This window comes from Podarcis raffonei, chromosome 15 (assembly GCF_027172205.1).
Source record: "Podarcis raffonei isolate rPodRaf1 chromosome 15, rPodRaf1.pri, whole genome shotgun sequence".
NCBI classification, from domain to species: Eukaryota; Metazoa; Chordata; class Lepidosauria; order Squamata; family Lacertidae; genus Podarcis; species Podarcis raffonei.
In genome coordinates this window covers 9,936,391-9,954,086 of record NC_070616.1, presented here as the reverse complement: position 1 = coordinate 9,954,086, position 17,696 = coordinate 9,936,391, and the positions used below count along the sequence as shown (strand labels likewise).

Sequence of the window (17,696 nt, the reverse complement as noted above, 5' to 3'; positions counted from 1 at the left end):
CCTACATTCTTTCAACGGCAATTAATTAGAATCTTCTACTGCTTAAGAGCTGGGAATGAGTCTTGCTAAATCACTAGAGCGGCTAGTCCAATGAGGAGTGGTTGAAAGAGCCTGGGTATGATATGCTGCAGGACAGAGAAAGATTAGGGGAGGCATGGTTGGTCTTTGGTATTAGGACAACTACCACCCAGTTGATAACATTTCCTTCACTGGTAAGGTGATTCAGAGGACGGTTGCCAGAGAGTGTCAGGCAAACCTGGGGGAAGCTTCTTGTGGTTTCACTTAGAGGTTCTGCTACCATCAAGCGATATATGCATTTTGTTAAATAAATCAAACACAGTGGTACCTCGGGTTAAGAACTTAATTTGTTCTGGAGGTCCGTTCTTAACCTGAAACTGTTCTTAACCCGAGGTACCACTTTAGCTAATGGAGCCTCCTGCTGCCGCCACGCCATCGCCACACGATTTCTGTTCTCATCTTGAAGCAAAATTCTTAACCCAAAGTACTATTTCTGGGTTAGCGGAGTCTGTAACCTGAAGTGTCTGTAACCTGAAGCGCCTGTAACCTGAAGCGTCTTTAACCCGAGGTACCACCATACAGTGTTCCAGTACTTCTGGGTTTCAGCAGTCCGTAACCCAAAAAAACGCAACCTGAAGTGTTTGTAATCCAAGGTATCTAGACCACTGTTTCCCAAACTGGGGTCTTCAGCTGTTTTGGGACTACAACTCCCATCATCCTTATCTAGCAGGACCAGTGGTCAAGGATGATGGGAATTGTAGTCCAAAAACAGCTGGAGACCCATGTTTCTGATCTAGACCCATCTCAATCTGGCTTCATAAGAGGAGACTGCTGGATCAGGCCAAGGACCCATCAAACCTGATATCCTGTCTTCAAAGTAGCCAACCAGGTGCCCATGGGAAGCCCACAAGCAGGACGTAAGCACAGGCACATGCTCCTCTCCTGCCGCTTTCCAGCAACTGATGTTCAGACCTGTGGCACTGAAACAGCCTTAGCCACCTTGACTGATGACTTTTATCAGGAGAAGTTCAAGGGGAGTATAAACAAATAATTTTTGGATTTTGTAGATATTGTCGTCCCTCCATTTAATTTATTTCTACTCGACATTGGAAACAAATTTCCCAACACCCTCTGAAAGAGAATGTGATGATCAGGCTGATAAGTATGTGGAGAAGCGATGAGATGCCATGTGAATTTTGCATTCATTTTACTCTCTGGTCTTTCTGTTTGGAACATCTGTGTTTTGCCTGTGCTTAGAACCCAACTCTATTGGTACTTAACCTGCTAGGCAGCTCCCTTGCCTTCTCAGAGGGCCAGAATGGGACATTGGCTCATGGCTTATGTTCTTCACCGCTAACACTTGTCCTACATGTTCCAACACATTTTTCTTTCACGCCATGTTATGGAAATAGATCCAATTTTAGGACTATTAGAGAGTTCTGAATCGCTGAACATGAAGGCCCTGAATTCTCCAAAGGGACTGTGCCTGGAACAGCTGTTGATTCTCGTTTTAGCGGTATTTGGAAACTGACGCTGCTAATAAAGCTTGAAATTGCCCTAGTTTAGTCACATCATTGAGCAGATGTGAAATTCCCTTAACACGAAGTCGAGCATGAAAAAGGTGGAGAGGGGATTCAAAGCAGGAGGAAAATGCCTGGCTCACAGGCACTCACTTGTAGCTTCAACCTGGGTAAAGACCTTCCTCTCCAAAGTATGTCCCACTATGACTGTGTACAGAATGTCTTATAGTGGATTTGCAGACAGCATGGTGACAAGGTTCAGGTGTAAGAAGTAAGGAGCCAGAGACCTGTGCTGTTTCCAGAAACAGGAAGGCTCAAGGAGGAGGCCTTACTCTGGTCTCCTGGACCAAACCTCAACCATAACTGCTGGAACCAAGATGAACCAAGATGATAAAGGGTCTGGAAATCAAGCCTTATGATGGACTGTTGAGGGAGTTTGGTATGCTTAGTCTGAAGAAGTGAAGACAGAGAAGTGATATGATAGCCATCTTCAGTTATCTGAAGACATGTCAATTATCTGAAGGCATAGAGCAAGCTTGTTTTCTGCTGCTCCAGAGGGGAGGACCCAAACTAATACATTAAAATGAGATGAAATGTGATTCTTCCTCGCTTTCTGATGGCAAGAGCTGTTTGACAGTGGAATGGACCACCTCAGAAGAAAGTGGACTCTCCTTCATTGGATGGCCCTCTGCCAATGATTCTTTAGCTTTGATTCCTGAGAATTGGACAAGATGACCCTTTGGATTCCTTCTGACCCTACAGTCTTATGTTTCTATGTTGAAGATGTTTCAGCAACAACTTGCAGTCAAAGAGACCCAGAGTCCCCAGGCACCCTTTCTCTTGCGTAGGGATGAGTGAATCTGTTCATTTCCATTTCTCTTTTATATAGTCTTACGTCTAGTACTCCACACTTCCACACCAGTTTGTGATTTGTTTATTTTAATGTCCCCATTAAAATGCATCAGCATTTTAGTGAAATTTTTCCTAAGACATGCATGTTTGTATGCGATTTCCCCCAGTGTCTACTACATCTTTGCAAAGCAATTTCCCCTATTAAAATACAGCAGGATAGCAGTGAAAGCCCATTGATGTGACAGTTATATATCAAAGAAGCATTGAAGAAGATGGCAGGTGCAATTCTGCTGTGAAAACTATTGTGCTAGTTTTCCTGATTATAATGCCGGCACTTCTGTCCCACTTTCTAATGTCCCTTTCACATGGCAGTACTTGTTGTGCTATGGAACGGTGGCTTTTTGATCAATATACGACCATGTGATGCTAAATTGTAAGCAGTGGGAAAGAATTGTATGTTAGCATACAGCCCCACATTTTGTTGTGTGAAATTACAGTGCAGAACTCACCCCACCCCACCCCCGATTTTCTGACTTAACGAGGTTGCAAATTGATTTTCCCCAGAAACAATTAACAAGGAAATGCATGCTAAACATCTGCTAAATTCCACTAGACTTCCAGAAGTAGCTTTTATGTCCTGTTAAAGGTCGCATAAAACATGGAAATTAAGATGTAAGGAAACACAGAGAAGATGGAGTAAATTGCCTTCTGAATGCAGCCAGAGAAATTGCAAGAGAAGCAAAATGAAATATTAACAATAAATATGCTGTTAAGCTCCCAGAGTCTTTGTTTCCAGGGAGTACCAATGACGAAGTATAGAAACCAGAGGTGGCAAGAGATTGTGTGTTAGAGCAAAATGACAATTAAAAAAAGAAAGAAAAGCAAAACGCTGCGAGTCACCAGAGTGTGTCATTCCCTCGGAAGTACTTAGATAACTCAAGTATGAAATTGTTGATTTTTAAAATAAAATATCTAAGTATATCATAAGAAATCAAAAGGGACCTTGCAGAAGTCCGGGAAACTGCAGAGCAATCAGCTGTCATCCCAGGTAAAACTGCCAGAAGGGGCTGTTGCACCATAATTGTTATTCAACATACAGAAGAATAATCCATGCTGAGGATGAATTCAGCATGAATTCACCAGGCTTTTATAATTATTTGAGAATGTGGAACAAACATGTAGATGTGCAGCTGTTGGGTAGAAATGGTATAATCAATCATTTACCAGCTCTGAAGATGGCTTTCATATCACCTCTTAATCAGCCTCAATCCATCCAACATGGTCTGGAGCCAAACCCCACCCCCCACGGCCCATATTATTGGTAGAAATTGCTTCCATTAATCTGATTTGGGGCCTTTGTCACACAACTGCAATGTCAGATAAGATTCTGCAAAGGAAGACTCTGAAGATCTTGTGGGTATATGAAGTAAGCAGTCATTTATCTTTGGGAAGCTTTCAACCTACCTTAAGTCTTTCAATACTTATTATTTTTTATTAATTACATTTATTTATTATTTATATACAGTGGTACCTTGGAATCTCAGAAGCCGAATGTTTTGGTTTTCAAACACTGAAAACCCAGAAGTAAATGCTTCTGTTTTCGAAAACACCTCAGAAGTTGAATGGCTTCTGCTGTTTTTCCCCCTTCTATTTTCTCCATCGACTTTGGAGACCGTCCTTTGCACCTCGGTTGTCGAACCTTTCGGAAGTCGAACCATCTTCTGGAATGGATTATGTCCGACAACCGAGGTACCACTGTATTAAATTTACATGTCACCCTTCCTCTGAAGATCACGGGGCACTTTACAGCATAAAAATACAAACTGAGAACACAAAATACATGAAAAACAAACAAACACAAACCAACCAACCAATAACCCCACCTCCCACAAACACCTATAAAATGCCATAGATGGTTTAATCTACCAAAGGTCTGCTTATAGAAGAGCATTTTTTGCCTGGTGCCTAAAGCTATGGAATGAAAGTGTCAAGCAAGCCTCTCTGGTGAGAGCATTCCACAAATGGGGAGACACCACTGAAAAAGCCCATTCTCATGTTGTTACCCTCTGGACCTCTTGTGGAAGGGGCACATGAAGAAGGGCCTCCGATGATGTTCACAGGTTGAAGTCAATTTTGTTACATTTAAAATATTATGATTTTGAACAACAACTCTATGCTAAATCATTTTATTGATTTTTCCCCCAATTTTTTACCAAATCAGCCACATTAAAACAAATTTAATGTGTAAAATGCGCATATAGTGTAAAATGTGTATAAGTGAAAATAACATATACATATGTAGTGCTTTGTTCTGGGGGGACGCAGGGGTATGCATACCCCTAAACGTTTTGTGAATCTAACAGGAGAAGAAACTAACTTAAAAAAAAGAAGTTTCTTCTCCAGCATGGTGAATCATAATTTCCATTGCTACCCCCAATGGCCTCTTCATTTCCTTTCCTGGTGTTTCCTAAATCTCAGACGGAAGCGAGCGTTTAATGTATGAAGCAGTGTGGAATGTGGGTGTGTGGTGTTTTAATGGTGGAAGTTTGGCTTCATTGAGGGGCAGTAGTTCAATATGAGTAGGATAATTACTAACTATTTTTCATCAGAGGAATCAGGAAGATGTTAGTGCTCACAACCTCATGAGAATGTGGAAGTTACAGTGAGCTGTCAGCTGTGTAATATGAGGTAATGCATGTTCTTTGTACTTTTGTCCCTTTACTGTATTCATTTTCCCCAATTTTGAATTATAAAATGGTGATTTTCTTGAGTCAGAGTGAGGGTACCCGTAAACATTTTTTTAAAGAAAAGAAGCACTGCACATATGCATTATATTTGTGGGATTTGTTTTCTTTTGCAAAAAAAAAAAAAATCATCACAAACTGATGTGGGAATGAGGATAACTGAATTTAAAGAGTGGGGAAATGAGAAACTAAAACCAACATACTCTACCATCCCTAATTGTTGTGTAAGAAAGACCATAGCAGAATATGAGAACTCCGGAGACAGAGCCATTTTGGGGTGGAAACCTCTACAGCTCCCCGAGAACAAGTGTGGCAATTCCACCAGCTTCTACCTCCCTGCCTCCCTTTGTGCCACTATACTTGCCACCTAGCTAGATGCAGCAACTATCTTTGGAAACGATAACATGGGTGCATGTGTGGTATGATTGAAAGCTCTTGAACAGATGGAATTAACTGAGAACTCTGGTGCTCTGTGACTCTCCCCTCCAATCCCAGGTTGCATTCATGACACCTTTTCATCCTTCTCCATCCTTCTCCACAACTCCCAGATCAGACACGTCTGTTGTGAGGTGTGATGAACGACACATTTTGCTTAAAGATGTTCTACCGTTTCATGAGCATTTTTAATTCATAAGTCTAATTTAAACTGTCAGCCGTCAGGCTGATACATAGGATTCGTTTGATATATACTCCTAATTCAGTGCAAAATATTGTGACTATAAAGAATAAATCTATGACATCTCATTCCGATCTTTTTTTGTTGTGCCTAGGCAAATATCTTAGCTTTCAAACAATGCCAGGTTACCAAATAGGCAGAGCAGGTGCCAGCCTATGGACCCCACACCTTTTAAGGGGCCTGCCCGTTGGTTTATTAAAATTGTTGGCTGGTAAAATAAAAAACAAATTAGGAGAATTTACAAGGGGGTTTCCTGAGATTTCGACTGCCTAGGAGCCTCTGCAGGGTTTAATCCGGCACTGCTTTCAAATATGGTGTGATAATAGGAAGGTTTTTCCACTGGCAAAGGAACGGGGGCAGGAGGAGCGCACCGCTCCCAGCAGCATTGGGGAGGGGTGTACCATTGCAGCCACACACCCCAGAAATGCACCGCGTACCCCCCCACTGCACCGGGTGCCTTGCCCCTGCAAGCGGTGCGCCACACCCCAGGACGCATGCCACACCCCAGGGACATGTGCCAGCCATGCCCCCATCTGCTCTCTGCTGCTGGTGCCGGAGCATGCAGCTTCATCACTGGGTTTTCATCTCCCCCCCACACACAAATGAGTCTGCTATTTGCCCTGTTAAAGAAAATGCGCACTTGCAAGTGTCATTTGCATAAGAGCATATGACTAACCTGCAGGATCAGGCCAGTGGCCCATTTGGTCCAACATCCTGGTCTCAAAGTGGCCAACCAGATGCCATTGTGGGACACCAAAAACATTTGCTGGGGGGTGGGAAGGGTGAAATCTGGGAAGTCGGGCATTTTGAGTCCTCATCTCATCTATCTTGGCCATATTTCAGGTTTAGACAGAATTTCAATTGCAACCATGCACACAATGTTTACGAAGGCATACCTATTCTGTTCTAATTTAGGAAACGTTTGACTCTCGCAGTAAACAACAGCAGCAAGATACCTCGGTCCCTGCGATTTCCCCAGTCATGAGCATGGTCTGTGTGCCATCTGTTCCGTACTCTCCCCCCCCCCAAGCTTTACATGACACCCTCAATGAATTATAGCTCAGAACATTTTGGAAATGTTCCAAAGCCCCATATCAATTAAGATGTAAGAGCCGATAATAAACATGAGACCCTGGGGTCATCCTCCATAAAAAACCCTAGAAATACTCTCTTCCTGATTTAAGCACTTCAAAAGAAGAAATTATTTTAGAAACTGGTTAGAACTTCTAACACATGACTCAAACAGCACACAAACTATTATTATTATTATTTTAAGCCATGTTCCCAAGCTCCATTTTAATTTATTTGCCCAGGTCGATTTTAATTTTTCTATCAGGTGAGGATGTCTCAATACCCACCCATCCTCCAGCGGATTCCTTTTTGTCACTCAGATTATATGAGCACAGAATGCAGAGTTTAATTAAAGAGAACAAAAGACCTAATTTATAGCCATGGCTGATTTTGAAAATGACTATAATCCTCAACATTCTCAGAATCCATGGCAAATAAAAGTCAGGCCCCTGTAATCTAAATAGATCTATCCATCTGCCAAGCTACTTCAGCCTCAGATTTAACAGAAGAAATGGAGTTGCGTTTTGTGATGTTGAAATTAAAGACCCTGACAACATTCAGAAAAAGTCGTCTGGGAACTGCACAAAGCCTAGCTCAAGTGTGGGGACCACTTTTAAATTCCTGGAATTCCCAAGCCCCATAGTGTTTGAACCCTAAAATCACCCTTCCCCATGGGCCCTCACCCCTTACGCGGGTGGCACTGTGGTCTAAACTGCTGAGTCTCTTGGGCTTGCTGATCAGAAGGTCAGCTGTTCGAATCCCTGCAATGGAGTGAGCTCCAATTGCTCTGTCCCAGCTCCTGCCAACCTAGCAGTTCGAAAGCACGTCAATTGAAGTAGATAAATAGGTACAGCTGCGGTGGGAAGGTAAATGGCATTTCCGTGCACTCTGGTTTCTGTCATGGTGTCCTGTTGCACCAGAAGCAGTTTAGTCATGCTGGCCACATGACCCGGAAAGCTATCACTGGCTCCCTTGGTCTGAAAAGCGAGATGAGTGCCGCAACCCCATAGTCGCTTTTGACTGGACCTAACCATCCAGGGGTCCTTTTTTACCATCCCCTTACCCCACCTCCCAAACATTATCTTCCCCCTTTCCTTAAAGTCTCACATGGCCTGGAATAAGGATGGAGAAACCTTTCAGTTTCAGTTTCTCCCAGTTTCTCATTCTTTCCTATCTGCATTGCTGGGGATTGAACCAGATATCCCTTGGGATCCCATTCCAACTCTACAAATATATGCTTCTATGATTCCATGTTCTCCACATTTCCCATATCAATTTGCTATTTATTTATTTATTTTAAAAAAGAAACCATCACACACACACAAAAACCATCACCATCATTTTAGTGGAAATTTAGCAGGCTTAGAAAATAAACTCCTCTCTGCCAACCTCCCATTTCCTCCAAAATGCTGTTCCCCATAAAGCCTTAGCAGGGCAGGTGTAGGTAAATGTCCATGTGTGCAGAGAGAGGAGGAGAGCAAATTGTTTAGTCCAGACTCCCTTCCTGGTAAGCGGGTAAGCTGAATAATTGGGAAAGGGCTGTGGTTCAGTGCATCTACCTTTCATGCGGGGGGGGGGGGGGTGTTTCCAAGATTCAATCCATTTCATTCCCAGGTAAGACTAAGAGAGACTTCTGCCTGAAACAACATCTGGAGGGCCAAAGGTTCTGCACGCTTGCTGGAGACAGACAAAACTGTCAATTTTGCTTCTCTTAGTTACGGTAACCATTTTCCTGAGCTTGAAGTTCAGTTCTCTACATTTTAACACTAGCTCGCAAAACCCTTATGAAAATGCATCAGTGTTTTGGCATTATTTTCTCCAAATAAACTTTTTTTTTTTTGCAGTTTTGACAAATGTACACATTTTTGGAAGTGGCTTTTTCCGTAATTTAATTCATTTTTGCATGTTATTTTCACTAATATCTGCCTTTATAAGTACAGTTTTACAGCATGCATTTTTTCTACCCATTATTGGACTGGAGAACTGCGCTGCAAAATTCGGAGGGGAGCGAATTTTCTGACGGATCGCTGTATTTTGGTTTGTTTGTTGTTTCAGAAAGTATGAATTGGGTGAGGTTTTCTTTAAATGGAAGCTGGTTCAAGTATGTCTCCCATCCCTAAAACAATGCACCCTCCTGCAACTATTCGTTTGGCATTCCTTCTATCTGACCTCCTTCCAGCCCTCCCATAATTCATCCCTCGGTTCCCTCCGTCATACAGCGAGAGCAGACCTTGTAGCTCTGCTAAGATGAAGCAACTGACAGCTCTTCCGCCACCTCTTTCTTCTGGAGTGAAATGCCTGAGGCACAACATAGATTGTTACCTGACCTGCTTCTCAGGCCTGAGCAGGAGCTAAGACTCTTACCTTGAAAGTCATTCGGCCTACAGTGCACCTGGCCATGATCTCTGCATGAACAAGCAGACATCAGTGGCATGAAAGGAGAGGTGACAAAATAGCTCCTTTGTCCCCTTTCCACAGAGCGCATGTGTCACCACCACAAGCAGCCTGTTCTGCTGCGCTGCCTTGTTCTGTGCAGAATTCATACTTGAAAGGCACTTGGTTGCAACCTCTTGCAAAAGAGGGCAATGTGAGTGTGAGATGAATTATTAGCCAAAAATGAGGGGGGGGGGGCAACATAATGAAAGAGAAAGCCACAGGAACCCAAGTGACAATGACATGCCATTAAAAATAAATGCTATATGGGTATAAGGTTTCTTATTTATTGTGGATTACAATATTTTATATATGCCAGGAAGGAAGAAGGAAGGAAGGAAGGAAGGAAGGAAGGAAGGAAGGAAGGAAGGAAGGAAGGAAATTGTGAGACCTTGGGCACTAATCAGGGGTCCACAAACTTTTTCAGCAGGGGGCCAGTCCACTGTCCCTCAGACCTTGTGGGACGGACTATATTTTGAAGAAGAAAAAATGAACTAATTCCTACACCCCACAAATAACCCAGAGATGCATTTTAAATAAAAGCACACATTCTACTCATGTAAAAACACGTTGATTCCCAGACTGTCCATGGGCCGGATTTAGAAGGCAATTGGGCCAGATCTGGCCCCCAGGCCTTAGTTTGCCTACCCATGAACTAACCTGTCCCATCAGTGCAACCACTTGTAAAATGGGACTTTCACCCCTTCTCTCACCCCTGAATAGCCTGCACCTTCCTCAAGGGACGCGGGTGGCGCTGTGGGTAAAACCTCAGCGCCTAGGACTTGCCGGACGTATGGTCAGCGGTTTGAATCCCCACGGCGGGGTGAGCTGCCGTCATTCGGTCCCAGCTCCTGCCCACCTAGCAGTTTGAAAGCACTCTTAAGTGCAAGTAGATAAATAGGTACCTCTTTATAACGGGAAGGTAAACGGTGTTTCCGTGTGCTGCGCTGGTGCTGGCTCACCAGATCAGCTTCGTCATGCTGGCCACGTGACCCGGAAGTGTCTCCGGACAGCGCTGGCCCCCGGCCTCTTAAGCGAGATGGGCGCGCAACCCCAGAATCGGTCACGACTGGCCCGTACGGGCAGGGGTACCTTTACCTTTACCTCCTCAAATATGCTCTGGGGAGTTAGGGAAAAACCTTAGAATAGATTTGGGGGAGTGCATAGTTGCTCGTGTTTAAATAATCATGATTTTTGACATCATATCTGACTATACATTTAAAGCAGCAGCCAATGGCTTTAAACAACCATGAATCCTGGAGACTGTAGTTAAGAGTGCTGGAAGTTGTTAGGAGACCCCCCCCTCCTAGTCCCTTCAAAGAGCTACAGTTCTCAGAGTTCCCTGAGAAGAAGGATTGGCTGTTAAACCACTCTGCTAATTGTAGCTCTGTAAGGGGAATAGGGGTTTCCTAACAGGAATCAGCCCTGAGTGCTCACTGGAAGGACAGATCCTGAAGCTGAGGCTCCAATACTTTGGCCACCTCATGAGAACAGAAGACTCCCTGGAAAAGACCCTGATGTTGGGAAAGATGGAGGGCACAAGGAGAAGGGGAGGACAGAGGATGAGATGGTTGGACAGTGTTCTTGAAGCTACTAACATGAGTTTGACCAAACTGCGGGAGGCAGTGGAAGACAGAAGTGCCTGGCGTGCTCTGGTCCATGGGGTCACGAAGAGTCGGACACGACTAAATGACTAAACAACAACAAAAATATTGTGGTTCTAGTTTATAGAAGAAGAAGAAGAAGAAGAAGAAGAAGAAGAAGAAGAAGAAGAAGAAGAATTTATATGTGCTGTAAGCTGCCCAGAGTGGCTGGAGAAACCCAGCCAGAGGGACAGGGTATAAATAAAGTAGTAGCAGTAGTAGTAGTAGTAGTAGTAGTTAGATTCATTCACAACTTGATTGCAGGTATTGCCACACAGATTGATTTCTTACAAATGCAGAATGGGTATTATGTGGCATCTGTAACAGAATGAACTGGTCAAGTGGACATATATGAGATAAGGCAATCTCACAGGTAAAGTGGTCCCAAGCTTTAAGGCCATTATCTACTAATAGTAACATACTGAACTTGGCCTGGTAGCAAACCAACAACTAGTTCAGATCTCTCATTGCTGGTGTAACATGCCAGCAAGGTCTCCATCCTGTAAGCTATCATGCTACAGAATTGGGGGGGGGGGTGAAGCGGTGACCCACGCCCCCTTGCGGCAGTGATCCCAGGGTTCCCCAATAAAGGGATCTTGAGGGAAGGCATTGGACATACACCAAGAGGTTGTCATTGCTCTCCCCTGCGATGGTGGCGAAATGGGGGAGCAGGCTCTCTGCCTGAACATAAGTTCTCCAGAGCCAGCCCAATCCCTGCGCATTCTGAATAACCCTGATGTCTCCCAGATCCCCAGCTGGGGACTGGGAAGGATAAATGCCCAATGCCTGAGCCAAGGTCTCCCTACATCTGAAACTTAATGAAGTTGTGGCCAATTTTAATTCCATAGCAACTGCCCCACCCCATCCCCCCAAAAAAAAACACAGCCCAGTGAAGATCAGCAGGTACTGAATACTCAGTGCCTGTTTGGGAAGGGCAGAAAACTAGAGTTGAAGTGGAGGCTGAAACAAGTTTCCGGAAGAGGAGCACTCCACAATGTAGCATTGTATTGACGGGTCTGCCATGATTCACCACAACTGGAAGGAACTACAACACAATCGCAGTGGAGAAGATAGTTGTGATATTCCTGCCGCCTGACCACATTTACACACTTTCTCCATTGGTAGTCAAAGTCCATACTTCTGCTTGTTCTGTGTTTCCTCAGCACAGGTCCATACGGTTTTTCTTTAGCCCTGCTGCTTTCTCCAGGGAAACTGGTTGTTTCCCACGGAATCATAACAAATGTCCATTGGCACAGGAGAGGCAGAAGAAGATGCTGAACAAAAGGAAGTGTGGTTAAGTCCAAAAACTATGCACAGAGTAACATTCAAGGTTGTTGCTGCCAGCATGGTGTAGTGGTTAAGAGCAGTGGACTCGTAATCTGGTGAACCAGGTTCGCGTCCCCGCTCCTCCACATGCAGCTGCTGGGTGACCTTGGGCTAGTCACACTTCCCTGAAGTCTCTCAGCCTCACTCACCTCACAGAGTGTTTGTTATGGGGGAGGAAGGGAAAGGAGGTTGTTAGCCGCTTTGAGACTAACATGAGTTTGACCAAACTGCAGGAGGCAGTGGAAGACAGGAGTGCCTGGCGTGCTCTGGTCCATGGGGTCATGAAGAGTTGGACACGACTAAACAACAACAAAACAGCATTCAATACCCTTAACAAACAATGGTTCCCATAGAATACTCTTTTGGGAAACCATGACTATTTAAAGTGTTATGATACTGCATCCAGTATATAAAACAGATAGGGCCAAAATTTCATTGAATTAAATGAAACTTGCTCCCAAGTAAGTGTACGTACGTCCTCAACTTCCCAGACCTGTGCCCAGGGGGAACTCACTGAAATATCCAGGGAAATCTGGACATATGGCAACCCATATCAGAAGTGTAGATTTTGTGTCTGGATTTTCACTTTTTGAAATATTGCAACCCTAGTACATTGGATTGCAGACTTAATATGCTTTTGGGGTGATGACTAGTGCCATCCCAATACATTTTCTTGCTGAGGCAAAGGACAAATTGCCCTCCCGCTTCAGGCAAGTAAGCTGATGGGACTGGTGGTTGATTCATCTGTTAGCACTGGCAGCCAAGTACATAGTAGGCTAGCATAGGAGGTGCTTGGTAGCTCACATGTTAAATACAGCTGTATCATCCAGAAGAAATCCACAGGCCCCGGGAAAGTGCTAGGGGAGAAGCTCTGATTATCCTGCCCTACAAACATGCACATGCCAGGTTCAATCCCTGCCATTTCCAGAAAAGGCTGGGAAAGACCACCAGCTGAAACCTTGGAGTACCACAGCGACTCTGCATAGACAATAACTGAGATAGATTGACCAAGGTCTGATGAGGTATAGCTCCTAATTCCAGAATTACGTTTCCGAGCACAATTCAAAGTGTTGGTGCTGACCTTTAAAGCCCTAAACGGCCTCGGTCCAGTATATCTGAAGGAGCTTCTCCACCTCCATTGTTCTACCCGGACACTGAGGTCCAGTGCTGAGGGCCTTCTGGCGGTTCCCTCACTCCGAGAGGCCAAGTTACAGGGAACCAGGCAGAGGGCCTTCTCGGTAGTGGCACGCGCCCTGTGGAATGCCTTCCCATCAGATGTCAAAGAGGATAACTACTACCAGACATCTGAAGGCAGCCCTGTTTAGGGAAGCTTTTAATGTTTGATGCATTACTGTATTTTAATATTTTGTTGGAAGCCACCCAGAGTGGCTGGGGAAGCCCAGCCAGATGGGCAGGGTATAAATAATAAATTATTATTATTATTATTATTATTATTATTATTATTATTATTATTATTATTATTAAATTGCATAGGACCTCAGAGTTTGTTTTAGGAAACTGGTGTTTGTAACAAGACCCAACCGCAACATTCATTCGCTCTGTGTACTTTCAATGGTGGCTTGGTTGATGAAGCATACACAGTAAAATTTCCCTGACCACTGAATTGCACCAGGCAGTAGCACCCATGAGCAGAGCATCGCTGCACTTAGATTTCGGCTCCGGAACCTTGAAAACGAAATAAAATTAAGCCCTCTTCTAATGTGACATAAATCTGTAATGCATTATTGGTTTGCATGCTAAGGGAATTGAAAGCAAGTGTATGTAAGTATGAGAGAGAACGAGAGAGCACGCTGCAGATTTGTAACTCTTCATAGAATCATAGAATTGTAGAGTTGGAAAGGACCCTTAGGATCATCTAGTCCAACCCCATGCAATGCAGGAATATGTAGCTGTCCCATATGGGATTCAGCCTGCAACTTTGGAGTTAGGAGCACCACACCCCAACCAACAAATCATCAAGTGGATAGGTCGTTTGTCAAAAACTGAGAAGAACTGCCACTTTTAACGCCCCCTTCCATGCCTCTACTTTCCATCTGAGCTGTGCGGATGAGTCAACTGGAGCAAATGGGGCACTGCCCCACCGCCCTCAGTCTGCCCTCAGCCATCCCTCACAGGCCTGCATTCTTACTTACAAACAGTCCTGGCAGCCATCTTCCTCCTCCTCGGTCTCCGTGTTGCCCTTGTGGAACTCAGAAAGGAGGATGAGGATAGAGGCGAAAATAGAATTAGTTGGCCCTGCTTGTCATTGGCTTTTGCTCCCACTACTATTTTGGATCCTTGTCTTCTACCCCACCAGTCCCAAGGGGCACCAGCCACCAGTGAATCAAGGAGAACTTCTACGTTCACCAGGAAATTCCCCAGTGCAAAGACAACGAGAAGCTCATTAAGATACAAGAATGTTAATGGACAACCATGAGATGGAAATGAGGGAGTGCCGATCAATGCGTAATTTAAGAACAGTTCAGCTGTAGGGAACTAAGAATTAATATTTATTTATTTATTTATTTCAATTTATTTATTTATTTGTATTTGTTTATGGTCTGCCCTTTGTCATGTGTTTCCCAAGGCAGGCTATATTCAGGTCAATGGAACACATAAACCATATTATACAGGGCACTTCTAGACTGTCACTATTTTTGAGTGAGAATCACCGATCTACTGGAAGATTTAGGTTGTGAAATTCCAGTTGATTGGGAGGTGTAATGCAACAAACCAGCTTCCCCAAATTATCTTGCTTTCTGCTACAGAAAATGTGCACTGGAAATTGTAGGATAAGAAACACTTGCTTCGACACGATAGCATCTAACCCTTCCGAAAACAAATCAAACAGAATGCTCATTAAATAGCGAGCATCGTTGTCTAATCTTCCTGCAAACAAATCAGGATGAATGTTGGATGTACAGGTCATCTTGAAGTGCCCACAATATTCTTCCATAGTGATAAGTCTCTGCTGAGAACAGTGCTCTTGGAGGAAAAGAATAATAATCCATTGGCCGATGTGGTTAAATGCTCTTCTGACACAGTGCAACGACTAAGAGGCAATTTATAAACACATCCATTACTACTATACAGCAGTGACTATTCTGTACAAAACACCCCTATAGAAAATGCAGAAAATAATACTGCTGCCGTGTTAGATTTATGAAAAATTCTTCATAGTAAGAACCCGATTAATTGATGAATTGGTGCACGGGGGTTGAATATAGCAAATTTATATAGTTTTATGCCCTTCCAAAGAAAAGGGGGGGCTGAAAATTGCAATGGATTTCATTTATCAAAAGTATGGTGATGGTCATTTATTTGGCTGTTTAAAAAAAGGATTAGCTGCATAGGTGATAGGTTAGGAATGATGGGGTATGCATGTTTTTAAAATTGGGCTTTCATATTCTGGGATGATACACCACCAATCGCATGATGCTTGTGAGGTAAATGGTGAGATAGCCGGCTGTTGAATTTCCCCTTTTGACCTGGCTGGTCCCTGCTGTAGATCTCTAGTGCTGGCACACATCTCCCTTTGGTCTCATCTCACAAGGTGTGCTCTCTCAGAACACCGAATGGGAAATCATCACAGCTTCATCACCTCCTACCATGATTGACAGGTCTCAGGCCAAGTGGAACCACAGAAACCACAGCATGAAACTGTAGTCAAATGTTGCTCTCCCCAGCAGAAAGTTACATCCCTCAGGTTACAAATCAAGAGGCGACATACCTTCTCCTTCTCTCAATCACTGGACGAGAAGGGTGGGGGAGCCAAGTTTCTACATTTTCTATCTTGAGAGCAAAGGCAGAAGCATAATACGAGGAAAAGGAATAAGATAAGCGGGGGGGGGGATGTCAACCTTCCTTGCCTGACCCCCCCTCTGTATATACATGGATATATGTCAGCTGCAAAGCCCCCACCTCCCCAGATTTTAGAAAGATATCTTACCTACTCAGGATGTTGGGGAAGCCTCTTTCATAATCCATGGTGTGATGATGGCTGTGGTTGGTTAAACTGTTCCGAAGGAGCCAGAATGAGTGCAGCAACTTGCAAAGACAGAATATAGGACAAGCTTAATTAAAAGAATCCGGAGGCTGCCTGTCTCCTTTTTTTAAAGTAACTGATACCATTTAAAGAGCTAAACTCCCAATTTGCTACAACATCTCCCCGAAGAGCCATCTCCTGGCACCTCAGCCTGCCGAGCCTCCAAAATCCAATCCTGCTGAGGGTGAGTCAGTAAAGCAAGTAGTAAAAGCAACGGTAGTAGTTTACTCAGCGGCAGCGAGCAACAAATTGTAAATCAATAATACGGAGTGTAAAGCACAGTAAGCAAAGATGCTGACGAGCAAAGAAGATGCTGCAATTCTGGAGCGGGGATGGGAAAAAAGTAGTTTGTTAACTGCGAGATGCATGCCCAAGTTTATAATAAGATCACCTCCTTTCCCCTCCATTTGTGTGTGTGTGTGTATATATAGCACAGCAATCTGCTTTTTCGAAGCAGGCCCATAACACTGAAGAAAGAAGGTACAGTAGTACCTCTAGTTACGAACTTAATTCATTCCGGAGGTCCATTCTTAACCTGAAACTGTTCTTAACTAGAGGCGTGCTTTCACTAATGGGGCCTCTTGCTGCCACTGCGCCGCCGGCACACGATTTCCGTTCTCATCCTGGGGCAAAGTTCTCAGCTCGCGGTAACTCTTCCAGGTTAGCAGAGTTTGTAACCTGAAGGGTTTGTAACCTGAGGCATTTGTAACTTGAGGTACCACTGTACTAGGAAAGTAGTTATTGTAAGTTCCCCCTTGTATACTTTTCCTCTCCCTTTCACAAATGAGATATTTTACAGTCATTGCAGCTGTAAATAAACAAATAAATGAGCGGAAATTCATCCAAAGTCATTCTGTTTTCAGCTCAGACAGCTGGGACTGGTTTCCTTCTCAGAATCATATTGTGTTCTTTCTTTCTTTCTTTTTTTAAAAAAGATGACTATAAAAACCACAACTTTACAATACAGTGGTACCTCGGTTTACGAGCTTAATCCGTTCCAGAAGTCTGGTCTTAAACCGAAACCATTCTTAAACCGAGGCGCACTTTCCCATATGAGGCCTCCTGCCACCAGTGCCCTTCCACCGTTCGGATTCTGTTCTTAGACCAAGGTAAAGTTCTCAAACCAAGACACTATTTCCAGTTTTGCGGAATTTGTAAACCGAATCATTCTTAAACTGGACCGTTCTTAAACCGAGGTACCACTGTATATATTTTACTGTCTGAATGTTATGGGCTCAGAGTAGAATGGTTTTGCATTGGATACTACTCTAATGAATCATGGTCTAAGAATGTCTGAATGTGCTTGTTTTCTCCTTCTGTCCAAGTCTTTTTGTCCTCGTATATATTTATTAATCATTAGCAATGTCA

General features: G+C 43.8%; 1 protein-coding gene across 1 annotated transcript in view; it reads right to left on the bottom strand.

Annotated features, from left to right (window-relative positions):
* The window catches only part of CALN1 (calneuron 1), a 142,219-nt gene that overhangs the window by 110,535 nt on the left and 13,988 nt on the right, over positions 1 to 17,696 (bottom strand). The window contains exon 2 of the mRNA XM_053366781.1: positions 16,233 to 16,330. The gene's annotated coding sequence lies outside the window, so the exon portion shown is untranslated. The remainder of the gene's footprint in view (positions 1 to 16,232; positions 16,331 to 17,696) is intronic.